This window comes from Lissotriton helveticus, chromosome 4_1 (genome assembly GCF_964261635.1).
Source record: "Lissotriton helveticus chromosome 4_1, aLisHel1.1, whole genome shotgun sequence".
Classification (NCBI taxonomy): domain Eukaryota; kingdom Metazoa; phylum Chordata; class Amphibia; order Caudata; family Salamandridae; genus Lissotriton; species Lissotriton helveticus.
Genome location: NC_136063.1, coordinates 1,108,021,654 through 1,108,037,830, shown reverse-complemented (window position 1 = coordinate 1,108,037,830; position 16,177 = coordinate 1,108,021,654).

Genomic DNA, 16,177 nt, shown 5'->3' with positions numbered 1-16,177 from the left:
TGGAGGCGTACGTACGACTTGGAAGACAGGAGCAAATACAGGGAGCTTATCTGTCTCTATCATAAGCGCATTTTTGAAGCAAAAAAAGTGTACTTTGAGCGCAGAATTGACGCGGCAGAAAGTGTGAGCAAAGAAATTTTTAAAATTGTACAGGAGTTTGTTTCGCCAGCTTCTAGTACACCCACCCATGCTCATACTGAAGCCTGGATTAACCAACTTAGTGGATTTTTCACTAATAAGATCAAACTAATTCAAGGATCTTTTTCGGGCTCGGGGTTGAGCCCTGTTGTCGGCCATCTAACACCTATGCTTCCATCCGATAGGGAGGAAGGCCCTCTGCTTTTGGCTTTTCCCCCTATTTCTCTTGCCTCCTCCTTTGATCTTTTGTCTCGGTTAAAATCCGGCTCGCCGCTTGATCCTTGTCCTGCCAAGTGCCTGGGGAGAGTGGCATCGGCAGTCAATATTCTGCTCAATCCACTGCTTAATGCCTCCCTAACTTCAGGAGAGGTGCCCAAGGCCTGGAAGCACGCTCTAATCCTCCCGCTCCTGAAAAAACCATCTTTGGATCCCCTCGTACACGCGAATTATAGACCAATCTCCCTCCTCCCTTCTCTGGCCAAGGTAATTGAGAAGCATGTGCACCTCTCTATTTCCAGCTTTATAGAGAGTAATAACATTCTGCACGACTCTCAGTCGGGTTTGCGTGCTAATTTTAGCACGGAATCAGCTCTTCTCGAAATTACTGAGGCCATTAGCGCTGGGACGCTCTCGGGCAGCCATGCGCTTTATAAATTAAATTTCATTTCATTTCATTTCATTCGAGAGACACTGGATGGAGGGGGTAAAGCCATTTTGGTCATGCTAGACTTGTCGGCGGCGTTCGACACCGTACCCCATGCCGCTCTCCTTTTAAGACTCTGGGAGATTGGCTTCCGTGGGACGGTGTGGAAATGGTTTAAGTCCTTTCTAACCAACCGCCGGCAAGTGATCTGGGCACCTCCGTTTTCAGCCGAAATGCCGCCGCTTGAGGTGGGGGTTCCTCAGGAGTCTATCCTGAGCCCCATCCTTTTTAATATCTATATGGCCCCTCTCGTGGCGGTGGCGGAATCTTTTGGTGCCCAGATCATATCCTATGCTGATGACACCCAGCTTCTGTTCTCGTGTAGCAAGGGGGAAGATTTCGACAGTGGTCGGATTCGGGAATGCCTGGAAGCCGTTTTCAACTGGTTTCAAAGGCATAGTCTGAAGTGTAACTCTGACAAGTGTGAGTTACTCTTCTTTGGCTGCCAGCCGGATCCTGGCTGGAAGTCTTGGTGGCCTTGTGATATGTCTCCACCTGATACTACATCATTAAAGGCGAAAAATCTGGGCTTCCTGTGTGATGTCGATCTCTCCTTTAGACCCCAGATCATCGGGCTTACGGGGAAGTGTTTCGGCATCCTCAAAATGCTGCGGAAGTTCCTTCCCTTATTGTCCTTCCAGCACAAAAAAATCACTGTGCAGGCCATGATAGGTTCACGACTTGACTACGTGAACGCTCTCTATTTGGGCCTTCCTAAATATCTGATGGCTCGCTTGCAGGTCGTGCAGAACTCGGCGGCCAGAGCCATCTTCGGACTTAGAAGAAGGGCGCGAGCTTCGGAGCTCTTAGAGCATCTTCACTGGCTTCCGATCGCCAAGAGAGTCACTTTTAAGATTCTGACTCTGGCTTTCAAGGCGCTCCATCGGATTGGCCCAAGCTATCTTGGAAAGCGGATTGCCTTCTATGTTCCTAGAAGAACTCTTAGGTCTGCTTACGAGGCCAAGGCCGTGGTTCCTTCTATCAGGCGCTCACGCATCGGAGGTCGTTCTTTCCGGTATCTAGCACCGCGTTGCTGGAACGATCTCCCTTTCTCTTTGAGAACAGCTGCCAATTTGCTGGCCTTCAGAAAGGAGCTGAAGACTTGGCTCTTCTCTCTGTAAATTCTGTGCTGGCCTCAGAGCATTGCTATGTTGTGTACTCGTCCTTCTTTCTCTTCGCCAAAGCGCCGGGACACTCCTTGGAGTAGCTGTGCGCTATAGAAGAGTCTATATAACATAACATAACATTAATGCTTTTTCTTTTTGGTTATAGTGCTTATTGCTCTTCAATGCCCGTATTTAGTGAATTTTCTTAGTCTCTGCACCGCAGCGGGTGAGACGAGGGGTTACAGCTCCTCATCACCAGGGACCGATGGTCCCCATTCCCTGCATGAGTTGGGGGGTAGGTAATGGGAGGGGGTGGTCGGTCAGGGTGGGGTGGGGTGGTGGGTATGGATCACAAATAGCTTTTCTATCAAGTTGTTATGGCGATCAATACAAAGGTTTTTGAAGTGGTATGTGCTTTATTTCTGTTCTATCTTCTGCATTACACTGATTACACTGATTGCAAACTTAGCTTTGATGTATGCATGCATGGGTTTCAAGGTGCTGGTTCAGGGGGAAATCTTTAAAGATGACGGGTAGACATGAATTGATTCGGTTTTGCTCTTTAAACTGCTGTGGGCTAAATGAAAGAAAAAAAAGAGGAGTCCTAGCCCAACTTATGAGACACATAGATGTTGACGTATTATGCTTACAGGAGACTCATGTCCCCTGGAATAATCGTGCTTGTCTTTCAGAAATTGGTCTTGATCTTATTGCTTGCTCATGGCAAACCACGACAGTTAGAGGCGTCGCTATAATGGCTAGGCGAGGGGCTTATGTATCTAAGCGAGTGAAGGTTGACAATTTTGGACGGTGGGCACTTGCTAAAATAGTGGTCAAGGGTTCACCATATACAATTGGCTCTTTATACGGCTCCAATCAGGATGACCCTGACATGTTTAATATGTTAAATATCGAACTCGCCTTATGGTCATCTCCTAAAGTTATATGTGGCGATTTCAATCTGCATCTGAATTCAAGCACCGACTTATATAGCGATGCTCCCTATCTGGGCAGAAAAAATAAGACATTTAAAGCAGTCCGTGGGCTTAGTCGAGAGCATGCCTTGGTCGATGTATGGCAGAGGCTACGGTCAACCGAGCCTGGTTACACATTTTTTTCAGCTCCCCATTGTAAATTTGGCCACCTGGAGTCTTTTTTTATTGCAGAATCAATTCTTGGTAGGGCCTCCTGTGAGTTACATCCTAAAATAATCTCAGATCATAACCCGGTAATTCTACAACTCCCCTCTTCTGGTTTAAGACCTGGTAGATCAACATGGACATTCGAGCGCAGATTGCTGCTAAATGCAGAGTATCGTGATTATATGAACACCTGGATAAGAGATTTTTTTAGGATGAATAAAGGTACGGCCTAGAATTTAGTCGTTTGGGACACATTCAAAGCCGCAGTGAGGGGGGAGACCCTTAGCTTTTCCCTTCATCATCAGAAGGTTATTAAATACAGGGTTAACGGCTGGATTGTCCAGCTTCATGAGATCGAAGAAGAACTTATACTAGTTATTGGTGATCAAGGGAAAAGAGAGGAGTGTCAACGACAATAGCAATCTGTAAGAACAGGATACAACAGTATTTTGGTGAAGTACTGGCAGCCAAATACATTCAGTATAGAACTGATACTTACAAGTACGGAGAAAACACCAGGTGGCTTCTGGCTAAGAGACTGCAATGTAAGGAGGTGTCAAACCGTATTAGTTGTTTTAATGACAAAAATGGGATTAGGCAGGACCAACCAGATAAAGTGCTTGAGGTGTTGCAAGAGTTTTATGAGACATTATACTATCCAGACAAGGATGCTGAAACTACTTCAGGGGAAGGATACTTGGAAGACTATATATCAGCAATGGTTCCATCTCATCAGCTTGTGGTACTGTCTTTTCCGATATCAAAGGAGGAGATAGAACTGGCAATAACTGCACTGGCTGCCGGAAAGGCCGCTGGGCCAGATTCATTACCTTTGGAATTTTGTCGAACGTTTAGCAGTATTTTATACGAGAAACTTGAGTCCTTGTTCCTATCAGCTCAGGGTGGCCAGACCCCTGAGTCTTGGCATAAAACCACTATAATAGTTTTCAAGAAAAAAGACAAACCTGAGCTCTCCCCTTCGTCCTATTGACCAATTTCTTTAAAATGTGCCAATAGCAAAATCTACGCACAAATTATGGCATCCAGATTGGGAAGGGTCATCACTCCTTTAGTTTCTGTTCACCAGCATGGTTTTATACCTGGTCGTGACACCTCCGATCATATCAGATGAGCGATCACCCTATTTGATTGGGCTCTTGCCTATAAACAACCTTTGGCAAGGATCCTGTTGGATGCCGAAAAGGCGTTCAACAGGGTCTCTTGGGATTTTCTTTGGCAGCTGTTGAGATCTAAGGGGTTCCCACAAGAATTTATTAGAGCTATACAGGCTCTATATATTTCTCCTAAAGCTTCTGTTTGGATTTCTGGACAGGAGTCTTGTCTTTTTTCATCAACAGAGAAACTCGGCAGGGCTGCCCTTGTTCTCCACTTTTATTTTCCCTATATATTGATCCTTTTTTAAGCAAACTAGATGGTAATCCATGGATACAGGCGGTCACAGTCAATAAGGTGTCTTATAAAACATTTGCTTATGCTGACGATGTCGCTATCTTTACAAAGGACGTAGGTTCTGCTCTCCCAGCTGTTTATGACTCTGCCAAACTTTTTGGGGCACTTTCCGGCTATCGTCTTAATGCCGATAAAACCTAAATAATACACTCTGATTTTTTCAGACCAACAGGGCTTCCAATAACCCCAGTTGCTACCTATTTGGGTGTTAAGAACACTGCGGCAGTAGAGACGATACCAGAAATAAACATCTTGCCAATTATCCAAAAGATCAATCAAATATTGGAGAGACTTGACCATTTACATTTATCACTCCATGGCCGCTCTAACGTTCTTAAAATCTCAATATTCCCCAAATTTTTATACTTATTTAGGGCCATTCCTATTGAATTCCCAATGAAGAACATCTTTAGTTCAGAAAGGGCCTGTCTGAGATTTCTTTGGGGGTACCATAAACCTAGAAGGTCATCTAAGTGGCTGATACTGCCCAGACTGAGGGGTGGTTTGGGTCCGCCATCTTTAATGCTTTATCACTGGGCTGCGCTGCTGCAACATATGGAAGTTTTAATCGCAGGGGATAGCTGCAGAGTGCTCAAATTTGCTAGACCTACGATTTATGAGATATTACTTGGCGAAGCTGCTCATAAATGTCTGGTAAGCATATTTGAACCAGGCTATTATAAGAAAACAAAATTTAAGATCATTCAATCGGCTTACTCTGTCTGGCGGAAAATTCGGCGGCGCTTTGGGATTCCAAACATCAATTCACACACCCCCTTCTCAGCTCATTGCCTTTTGCCCTCCATATTTCAGGATCCTATTACTTTTAGGTGGGTCAATTTAGGAATTAGAACTTTAGGGTATTTCTTCGCTGACGGTCAACTTATTTCTTTTTCTGATCTACAGGGAAGGTATGGACTCCCAATTAGACATTTTTTTAAGTATCTACAAATCAGGAGCTTTTTATCTAAATTTCTGTCAGAAGGAACTGAACGGTTTCAGAAAGTTTCACTAGTTGGTACTATAGAGAAAAGAGCAAGGATTGGGCTAATTTATAAAATACTCCTATCTAATCAGCCAGATGACTTGACTGACCAAAGTGAAAAGTGGGATAAAAAGCTTGAGCAAGAAGGCACAGACCTTTTTACCTCTCTTGAATTGGCCAATAAGATATTAATTACTGGTAGTCTGAGGGCATAACACTATCAGGTAGATTCATCAAGCATTTTTGCAAGCGCAAACGGTGCGAATCGCAGCAATCGGCCATTTGCGCCTGCAAAAATGGCATTTGAGATTCATCAATGGTTCATGAACTCGCAATTTGAAAAATCGCAAATAATTGCGATTTATCAAATTGCGATCGGATTTAAGGAATCCCAATTAGAGATTCCTTAAATGCTATTCATGAACCTTTTAAAAATTGCGAATTCGCAATTTTTGGCCGCTATTTACCGCGAAGTCTGAACTCGTGTAGTAGATGCGGCCATTTTGCTGCTGACACTTTACACATGTTCTTTTCTTGCCCCAGGCTTTCTAACTACATACAAGATATTGAAACTTTTCTTACTCAGGTCTCTGGGAAAGCTCTGAAGCTAACATCTAGCCTAGTTATTCTGGGGATAGACCAACCTCATAATCTGTCAGCACGAAGTCAAATAGAAAAATGCTTTATATTCATAGCTATGACTATCTACAGATAAGGTATCACTACCCAATGGATTAGTTCTGATTCTCCTACTTTTATTAACTGGCGATCTCGACTGCTAGCAATTTATAATATGGAAACAGCAGTTTATAGGTTAAAAAGTCGAAAACGACAGGAAATGGGTCGCAAAATATGGAGCCCCATATCGGATTGGATAGGCTAGACTGTGTATCATGCTTGTGTTTACCCTTATGTTTTTTTTCTCTCAATTTTCTCATTTGTTTTTCTTTGATATCTCCCAGATGGCGTTTCTTGTTTTTGTTTTGCCCCTTTTCTTTACATGCGTGCTTAGTTCTTATTTCCTTTCCTTATCAGTTTAATGCCTCGATTTTTGATGACTGTTTCTGTAATGTTGTTCTATGCCATAACTTATGTTTGTTTGATGAATTGTTTAAAATCAATAAAAATCTTTATAAAAAGAAACAAACAAAAAAAAGAACTTTTTTTCTTTTTGTTCACACATTATTGTTCAGGTAAATCTTGTGGATGACTTCTCTTTAAATAATAAGCTTTATTCTGTTGTTTCCTCTTTTCACTTTTTGAAGGCATGATGAACTTCTTTTACTGTTGATGAATACAATCTGTTAGAAAAATATATATAACAATATAAAAAAAAATTAAGCAGTTAATCTACTAAACCCTACTTCACTGCATCAATACTTGACTACTGACTAAAAGATTACACTTCTGTAAGGAGAGTGCCTGACTGAATTCATACGTGCTTCAGCGTCTGAGGACACACAAACAGTATGAGGAAACAGGGAAAACATATGAAGAGAGAAGAGTGAGAATGAAGAAATAGAGAGGAGTATAAAAACACACAGATGTGTATAAGTAGACAGGGATATCTATAAGGAAAGAGGGGGAAATATTAGAAAATAGGTGGGAGTATAATGAGAGGACGGAGTATGAGGAAAAGGGGACAAATGAGGAGAGAGGGTGGAGTAACAGGAAAAAAGGGGCATATGAGGAGAGAAGAAAGAGTATGAGGAGAGAGAGAGGGAGTGTGAAGAGAGAGAGGGAAGAATATGGAAAAAGAGGCGAGTTTGAGCACAGAAAGAGGAACTATGAGGACGATGGGGAATATGAGTAGAAATGGAGGACTAACAGGACAGGGAAATATGAGGACAAGGGAATATGAGGACAAGGGGGAGTATGAAGACAAGGAGCACTATGAGGAGAGAGAAGTGAGAATTAGAAAAGAGGGGAAATATCACAAGAGAGGGGACAGTATAAGGAGAGAGAGGGAGACTGTGAGTAAAGAGGGGGAAAATATGGAAAAAGAGGGGAGTATAATTCCTTAATGTACACAGACGTTCAGTGTGATTCTAGACAAAAAATATGAGACCATGGATTTTACCAAAACTCATTTACTACTCTAAAACGGTTAAGTGATTGCACACATTCCATGTATATAACTACTACATTTCAGTGGACAACCCTGACTCACTTTACAAATACATTTCCAATCCGCTGCATTATTTTTGCCAACGTTACATCCAAAAAGTGACACAATACAACAACAAAGAGGTGCAAAGGGCTTGTAAATCTGCCCAAGAGGGTATGTAGCAGTGTATATACTGACTGTGGAATTGTTAAAAGGGAGGTATGATGAGAGAGGGAGGAGTAAGAGGACAGAAGAGGGAGTATAAAAAGAAGGGGGAGTATTAGGAAACAGAGGAGACAATGAGGACAGAGAGGAAATATGAGGACAGGGGGAACAATAAGGACAAAGAGCACTATGAGAAGAGAAAAGTGAGAATAAGGAATAAAAGGGAATATCAGAAGAGAGGGGACAGTATAAGTAGAGAGAGGTAGACTGTAAGGAGAGAGGGGGGAGATTATGGAAAAAGGGGCAAGTATAATTCCTTAATGTACACAGACGCTCAGTGTGATTCTAGACAAAAAAATATGAGACCATACATTTTACCAAAATACATTTACAACACTAACACGTTTAAGTGACTGCACACATTCCATATATATAACTACTACCTTTCAGTGGAGAACCCTGACTCATTTTGCAAATACATTTCCAATATGCTGCATTATTTTTGCCAACATTACATCCAAAAAGTGACACAATAGAACAACAAAGAGGCACAAGGGGCTTGTAAATCTGCCCAAGAGTGTATGCAGCAGTGTATGTGTACTGACTGGGAAATTGTTAAGAGGGAAGTATGATGAGAGAGGGAGGAGTAAGAGGACAGAAGAGGGAGTATAAAAAGAAGGGGGAGTATTAGGAGACAGAGGAGACAATGAGGACAGAGGGGGAATATGAGGACAGGAGGACTATGAGGAAAAGGAGCACTATGTGGAGAGAGAAGTGAGAATAAGGAAAGAGGGGGAATATCAGAAGACTGGGGACAGTATAAGTAGAGAGAGGTAGACTGTGAGGAGAGAGGGGGAGATTATGGGAATGTGGTAAATAAATAAATAATACCTCTATTTTTGAATGGATAAATGAATAACAGATAGCTCAATAAATAAGAGTCAAGATTCGAGGTAGTAGGAGTTTGCAGGTTTAATACAGCATAAAGGACAGGAACAGGACAACCTGCACGGGAACAGGATGGCAGGGCCCGGCAGGGGGGCCCCGACAGCTGCCGGGCTGGATCTGGGATGAGCGCGCTCTGGAGAAAGGACTGGCGTAACATTTAATAACAATACACGATCATATATACTAAAACAATTGCATTACAATACATACGATAGGCGGAACAGTGGGTGTGGTCAATAGCAGTCGCGAAAGATAAGGGTGAAAGTAGGTGTAACAGAGGCGTATACATAGACATGTGATGCAAACGTAACAGAATATGTCATGAATAGGGTGGAGACATGGAGGGGGCTACCTAAGGAGCCGGGACCTCTGACCTAATGGTGCGCGCAAACTGGCAATGACGTGTTACTAGAAGAAACTGGGGGCTATGAACTCTGTGCTAGGAGCAGAGACTAAAGTCTGGAGAGTCAGGGCGACATGTACCTAAGCAGTATCTAGTATCTGATGTTTAGAGAACATGTTGATAGAATCCAAAAGTTATCGGGGTAAAGGCGAACAGACTCTAAGACTGGAACATGCATTATTCTACATGTAGTGCGTGATGAAGAATATTAAATGACCATTAAATGCAGTATTTCTCTTACATGGAGACGTAAAGGCTAGACAATGACGGAAACTATTGATGCGGTTCAGTAGCTTAGGAATGCAGAGAAGGAGGGCTGGACTGATAACTAGAATCATAACATACTCTTGGCAGACTCAGAGGCAGAGCCAGGCTGAACCGGGCACTGTAAGACAGGAAGTAAGTGAAGGGTCAGGGACACAGGTGGGGGCTGTATCGCTCCTCAGCGAGGCTCAGGAGACAGGAGCTGAATCTGGTGTCCAGGCCCTTTTGAGGCCTAGAAGCGGGGACTTTACAATGGAATAACGTGCACACTGAGAAACGTGGCAACGTAGCTTTAAATAGGTCTGATATTCGTAGTATTCACGAGAACTGGAAACTGACATACTAGAGATGGACACAACTGTAAGTGCATCATTAATCGAACATGGGGAATACATATGCATATTAATCATGCACAGATAACATATGATGGAGGACGCGTAGGGACACAGAACATGGCAAAATTTACTTTTCCACATTCCCTCCTTGTCACTACGTTTCCATCAGGAAACATCAATATTCATGATACCATCTATCATTTCATACAGTATCATTTGTTCGTCTCGAATTTTCTGGGAACGGGTTTTAGAACGGGACTTGGGACTAGGAATACAAGAGGTAGCACAAATGCCGCAAATCGCAGGGCCACATTGTAGACAGAGGCAGCAGCTGAATATGATCGCTACTGCAATACCTAGAAAGGACAATACTTTCCATCCCCAAGCGGAAATTATATTCCAGAACCAAGCGGACCATGTCCAGGTGCCTGGATCTTGGTGTAACAGATGGGCAATTTTATGGAGTCTGGTTATAGCTGAATAAACAGACGGTGCGTTATTTGGAATGAAAATGCAGCAACTAGATCCGATGACTCTACAGGCCCCGCCCCTATCGGCCAATATGACGTCAAGGACGAGACGATTCTGTAAAACGACAAATCTCATAGCAGATTGCTCTTCGGTTAAGTTACCTAGGGCAGAGGCAGTCTCATTTACTACAGCTTCAAGGGTTCTGGTTAACCTACGAATTAGCTTACTATTCTGGATAGGTCCTATAAAGAAGAAGAAACCTCTATTGAAATCTGTATACTGTTCTAGAGCAGTTTCAGTATAATCGACAATCGGGGACTCGATCTCCCTTCTATGTCTAATGTGTACTAGATGTGTGTTTCTATGATAATCAGATGGGGCTAGGAAAACTGGTGGCAGTAGGAAGGCAATGTAACAGGTTCCCTCCCAATCGAGGGGCAGACGAACATATGCGGTCTGACCACAAATAAAATAAGAATGACGTGAAGCTTTGAAAATAGATTTCCCACTGTCACTATATTTGACAATAGTAGTACAATCACTATGTCCTACATGTACGGAACCATAATTTCGGACACATAATTCGCCTTTGACTGGTAGTACTGAAATAGCAGGTAAGTCTGGAGTGGAATCAGACTGAACATTCAGGACCATGAAATTCGAAGAATAATTACCTAAATTGTAAACTTCATTTTCTAGATCTAACCCTGTTCTGTGGGAAAGACCTTGCTTGTCTGGGAAACATGTACTGTTAAGAAAAGACATATCTGTTGAGGATGACGTTAACGTGGACCATGCTCCACACGAACCATTATGTGAAAATGGATAAGGAAAGAGTGGCAGAACTCCCTTCGGGGTCTGGAAAGGGGGGAGTCGACCACACACCCAACAATTTGTGGCATTGCTGGTCTGGTGTGAATAATGTAACATGCGGATAAAAGAATTGTTACGCATAGCGAGGCGGTAAGAGAGTTCATGAGGAGGCAGATCACTAAACGTGTGCTCTACTGTAGCATTAGAGGACTTATTTACATGAGAAACTGGAAAATACAGATAAAACGCATAACTGGTGCAGGAAATCATAATACTGAGAAATAATATGAAACTTAGAAAAACGATACATCGGATTGAGTTTTGACTAACTCTCTCACTATGGGGGTCTATTTTATACATGTCAGAAACCGGTCTAACCGTTTCACCTAGGGGAGGACTTAGACAATCAAACTGGCTGACTTATTTTACTAGACCTTAGCTTTTTCTTATACTCCTGTTGCGGAGTTGTCTCTAACAGGGAGGGTGCAGTAACATTGTCTTTTGCGGGACAGTCCTTAAGAATAGTACTTTGGCAGTCCTTTAAATCCTCGGAAATGTTCTTTGAGACTGGTTTCAATCCATAAAACCTTTTGATATGTGAAAGATGCACCCAGCCTTTGCGTCCCTCCAACTTCACGGCTGTACGGGTGGCCAGGAGGACCTGTCGGGGCTCCTTCCAGCGAGGCTCCAGCGGACTTGAACGATCGAAATTTCGCACTAGGACCATGGATCCGGGAACGATTTCATGCGGTGCCACCTCGGTATTGTCTGGAAATGCGGCGGCAACCTGTGAACGACAAGAGTTGAGGGCAGACATCAAGGAAGCTAGGTAATCTGTCAGCATATTACTTGAAACATCGGTAATACTTCGGGGTCTAGGAGTACCCCACATGTTAGGGGGGCGGCCGAAAACGACCTCATACGGGGACAGACCTGATCTGGAATGTGCGACCATGCGCATATAGAACAGGGCGACCGGCAGAGCTACTAGCCAGTCCACACCTTTCTCTTGACAAACTTTTGCAATTCGAATTTTCAGGGTCTGATTATGTCTCTCTACGAGACCGGCTGCTTCAGGATGGCGTACACAATGGAACTTCCACTGGTATCCTAACAATAGGGAAACATGTTTCATGAGTTCAGATGAGAATGGCTGGCCGTTGTCAGAATATACGACTCTAGGGAGTCCATAACGGGGGAAGAACTCACGAACCAACTGCTTGGCAGTGGTCGCGGCTGTGTAATCTGGGACTGGATATGCTTCTGTCCACCTGGACAAAGCGCATACAACTACAAGGACATACTTGAAACCTCGACATCGCTCCATCTGAATGTAATCCATCTGGAGGACTTCAAAAGGGTGGTCAGGGGGCTGGAATCCACCTTGTTCCACCGGGACACTTTTACCTGGATTAAACTGACAACATATCATACAGGTACGGACTTTCTGCTTGGCTGCAGCTCGTAAATGCTTGTTGAACCAAATATTCTGGATACTGTCTAACATGGCTTTTTCTCCTAAATGTGCTGGACTATGTGCGGTATTGATAATGACTTGAACCATAGAGTCGGGGAGAAACCATGTGGCTCTGCCCTTCGTTAACCATCCTTGATCTGTCTGTACCCCTCCTTGTTCGGACCATTTCTTGATTTCATCGGGAGTAGCATGTAACTGGATATCTATGACATCTTGAGTAGGGTCCTTAACTGTCATACATGTAGTCGGATCTGGAGTGTGTGTCTGTGTCGGATTAACTGAAATGTCTGGAGTCTGTGCTGTAAGCTTGGCTGTGCGATCTGCTAGATCATTACCCTGGGAAATAATGTCAGTAACTTTCGTATGTGCCTTGCACTTCATGATAGCAATGGATGTCAGTAAATGTATGGCATCTAACAGAGCTTGAATAAGGAGACCATGCTGAATCTTGGTTCCATGAGAAGTCATGAAACCTCTCTCCTGCCAGAGCACTCCGAAGTCGTGTACAACTCCAAATGCGTAACGTGAATCTGTGTAAACATTAACTTTCAGGTCCTTGGCATGTATGCAGGCTTGAGTCAGAGCAACTAGCTCTGCTGCTTGAGCAGACAGGGTGTTAATACGGTGTGTTTCAATAACTTCAGTGTCAGTAGTCACTGCATACGCGGCTACTAGTTCTCCTGTACTAGTTCTCATGCATGAACCATCCACATAAAGTGTCAGGTCGGGATCTGGTAATGGAATATCTGTCAGATCTTGTCTTGGCTTTGTCATGATGTTAACTACTTCCACACAGTCGTGTGTGGCAGAATTCGAAGTAACTGAGGGTAACAATGTAGCAGGATTTAAAACATTGCAGCGTCTGATTTCTATGTGTGGCTGGAACAGTGTCAATTCATAACCTGTTAAACGTGCAATTGTCAAGTGCTGAGTTTGAGTTCGGTTTAAAAGAACTTCCACGGAGTGTGGAACTTGTACTGTCAGGGAGTGTCCTAAGACTATGGAATCACTTTGTCTGATAGCTAGTGCTGTGGCTGCAACTGACTTGAGGCACGCAGGCAGAGCCTGGGCTACAGGATCTAATGTGCTCGAAAAATAAGCACAAGGCTTGTATTGTCCTGCTTGATCTTGTGTGAGAACAGATAATGCTGTACCTTCGCGTTCAGTAACGAAAAGTGTAAAAGACTTACTGTAGTTCGGTGTTGCTAGAACTGGGGCTTGGCATAGAGCTTTATTTAACTCATAAAAACTAAGTGTATGTTCAGATGTCCAAGGGAGGACAGTCGATACGGCTGCCTCCTGTGTCGTTAACTGTATCAGTGGTTTAGCTAGAAATGCATACTGAGGAATCCATTGTCTGCAGTAAGAAGTGAGGCCAATAAAAGCACGTACCTCCTTCTGGGTCTTGGGCTGAGGAAGACTCGCTATTAACTGGATACGGTCTGGTGTCAACTGCCTACCCCTCTTGGACAGTAAGTGTCCTAAGTAGACCACTTGCTGGACACAGAATTGAAGCTTCGAAGGGGACACCTTGTGCCCCATCTCGGCAAGGAAATACAAGACTGTAAGGGATGCTCGCTCGCAGGCACGTTCAGAACGGGCTGTGATCAGTAGATCATCGACATACTGGAGCAGGGCAGTGTCAGTTGGCATGTGAATATTGTCTAGTTGTCTCTTAAGTGCTTGACTGTAAATACTTGGACTTTCTGTGAAACCTTGAGGAGCGCGTGTGAACATATAGCTCCTTCCATTTAAACAAAATCCGAAAAGAAACTGGCTGTCTGGATGAATGGGGACACTAAAAAATGCGTTCTTGAGGTCTATGACTGAAAAAAATGAGGCTTCAGAATCAATGGCTGTCAACAGGGAAGAGATATCTGGGACAACTGGATACTGGGGAATAATACATTTATTAAGCTCTCGGAGATCAATCACTAAACGATATACTGGAGGTGCATTTGGATCAGTACGTTTCATGACAGGAATGATCGGAGAATTGCATACATTGGAGTCGGTTTCTACAACTACTCCTTGAGCGATGAGCTCGTCAATAATTTTGGATAAGGCTGCTACAGCCTCAGGTGGCAATCTGTACTGCCTGATTCGTGGTAACACTACACCTGGCTTGAGAGTCACACGATGGGGTGTGATTTGCATAAAGCCAACATCAGTTGGACCTTGCGCCCATAGATGCTGCGGAACATTAGACAATCTGGGATCAAAATCTCGTAATACATAGTGACCCTTGAAGTCACGTAGGAACAATCGTATTCCCTCTGGGGAACAGCATATAACTGCACCTAACTCTTTCAGTGTCTTAATGCCTAATAGATTTTCTGGACATGACTTAGTAAGTAGCAGATCAGTAGTGCGGGACAATGGACCTACTTCTAGAGTAACTGGCTGAGATATTTCATTTACGATAGGTTTTCCTGAAAATCCAAGGGAAACATTTCTTGAGCCTGAGAGCGGAGCCCGTGGAACTTCGGCGTGACTTATAGTGGTCCTACTTGCCCCTGTATCAATCAGAAACTTTCTGTCTTTCCCTAATACTTGACTATGAACATAGGGACCTTCTTGATCTACAGGTATCTCGATGAGAGGCAAGCCTACCTCCCTCTCTAGGCTGTTTCATGAATATGGCTGATATTCTGGATACTCAGACTGTGCATACTGGTACATCTGCTGTGTAACATGCTGTGTTGCAGCGATAGGCTGCGGTACTGTAACTGTCTGTGGTGCATTCTGTGACTGAGGAGTCTGTGTAACTTGTTCTTGTCTCGGCGGACGTGGTCTTTCTTTAGTCTTACCGGTAGCTATGTTGTGTTTCAGAACTGCACACTCGTTTATAAAATGACCTGGCTGTTTACAATAATTGCAGTTTCCTTTAACGGGAGCTGCAGGATGACTGGCTTGATTCGGACCCCTCTTCTGACTGTCTTGAGGAACAGATTGTGCAACTAGTACTTTCATTTTCGTGTCTTTCATACGTTTTCTCTCGTGATCTTGCTCTTCTCTGATTCTATTCTGGTGATATTGAAGCATCTGTAACATTTGGGACGGGGTATTAGCTTGCCAGGTACTTTCGACTTTCAAAACTCGATTTTTAATTTGTGGACTTGAATTCTTGACTAATTTAGTAACAAAAAGATGAGGGTATGATTCGCTACTTGTCTTGAGGCCACTGTTTATAGTAAAACATTTCTCAAATCTGGAATAATAATCACTAATATCTTCATCTTGTTTCTGTTTACAGGCTGAGATTGCATCCCAGTCTTCTTTTCTAGTTGTCAATAACCTAGGCAAAACTTGTATTAATAATTCTGGTAATTCTTTACATTTATCTCCAAGACCGGTACCTGGTACTCGTGCCTTGTCTTCGGCTTCTAGAACTGCCCAATCGATCTTTTTCTCCCCCACCTCCCAATCTTTTTCTTTGAGTTTCTCATATACCCCTGCGGGCAACAGGACCTTTAACATTTTAATATTATCTGGATACGTGTATTCTCCCATACGGAGCATGTCTTTTAATTCTCGGTGGAACCCTGCTGGATCTTTATCATGACAGGGAATTAACTTTTTCATCTCTAAGAGTTCCATCTTTGTGATCGGGGTGTAAACAAACACTCGTTGCATTTCACCACCCTCTG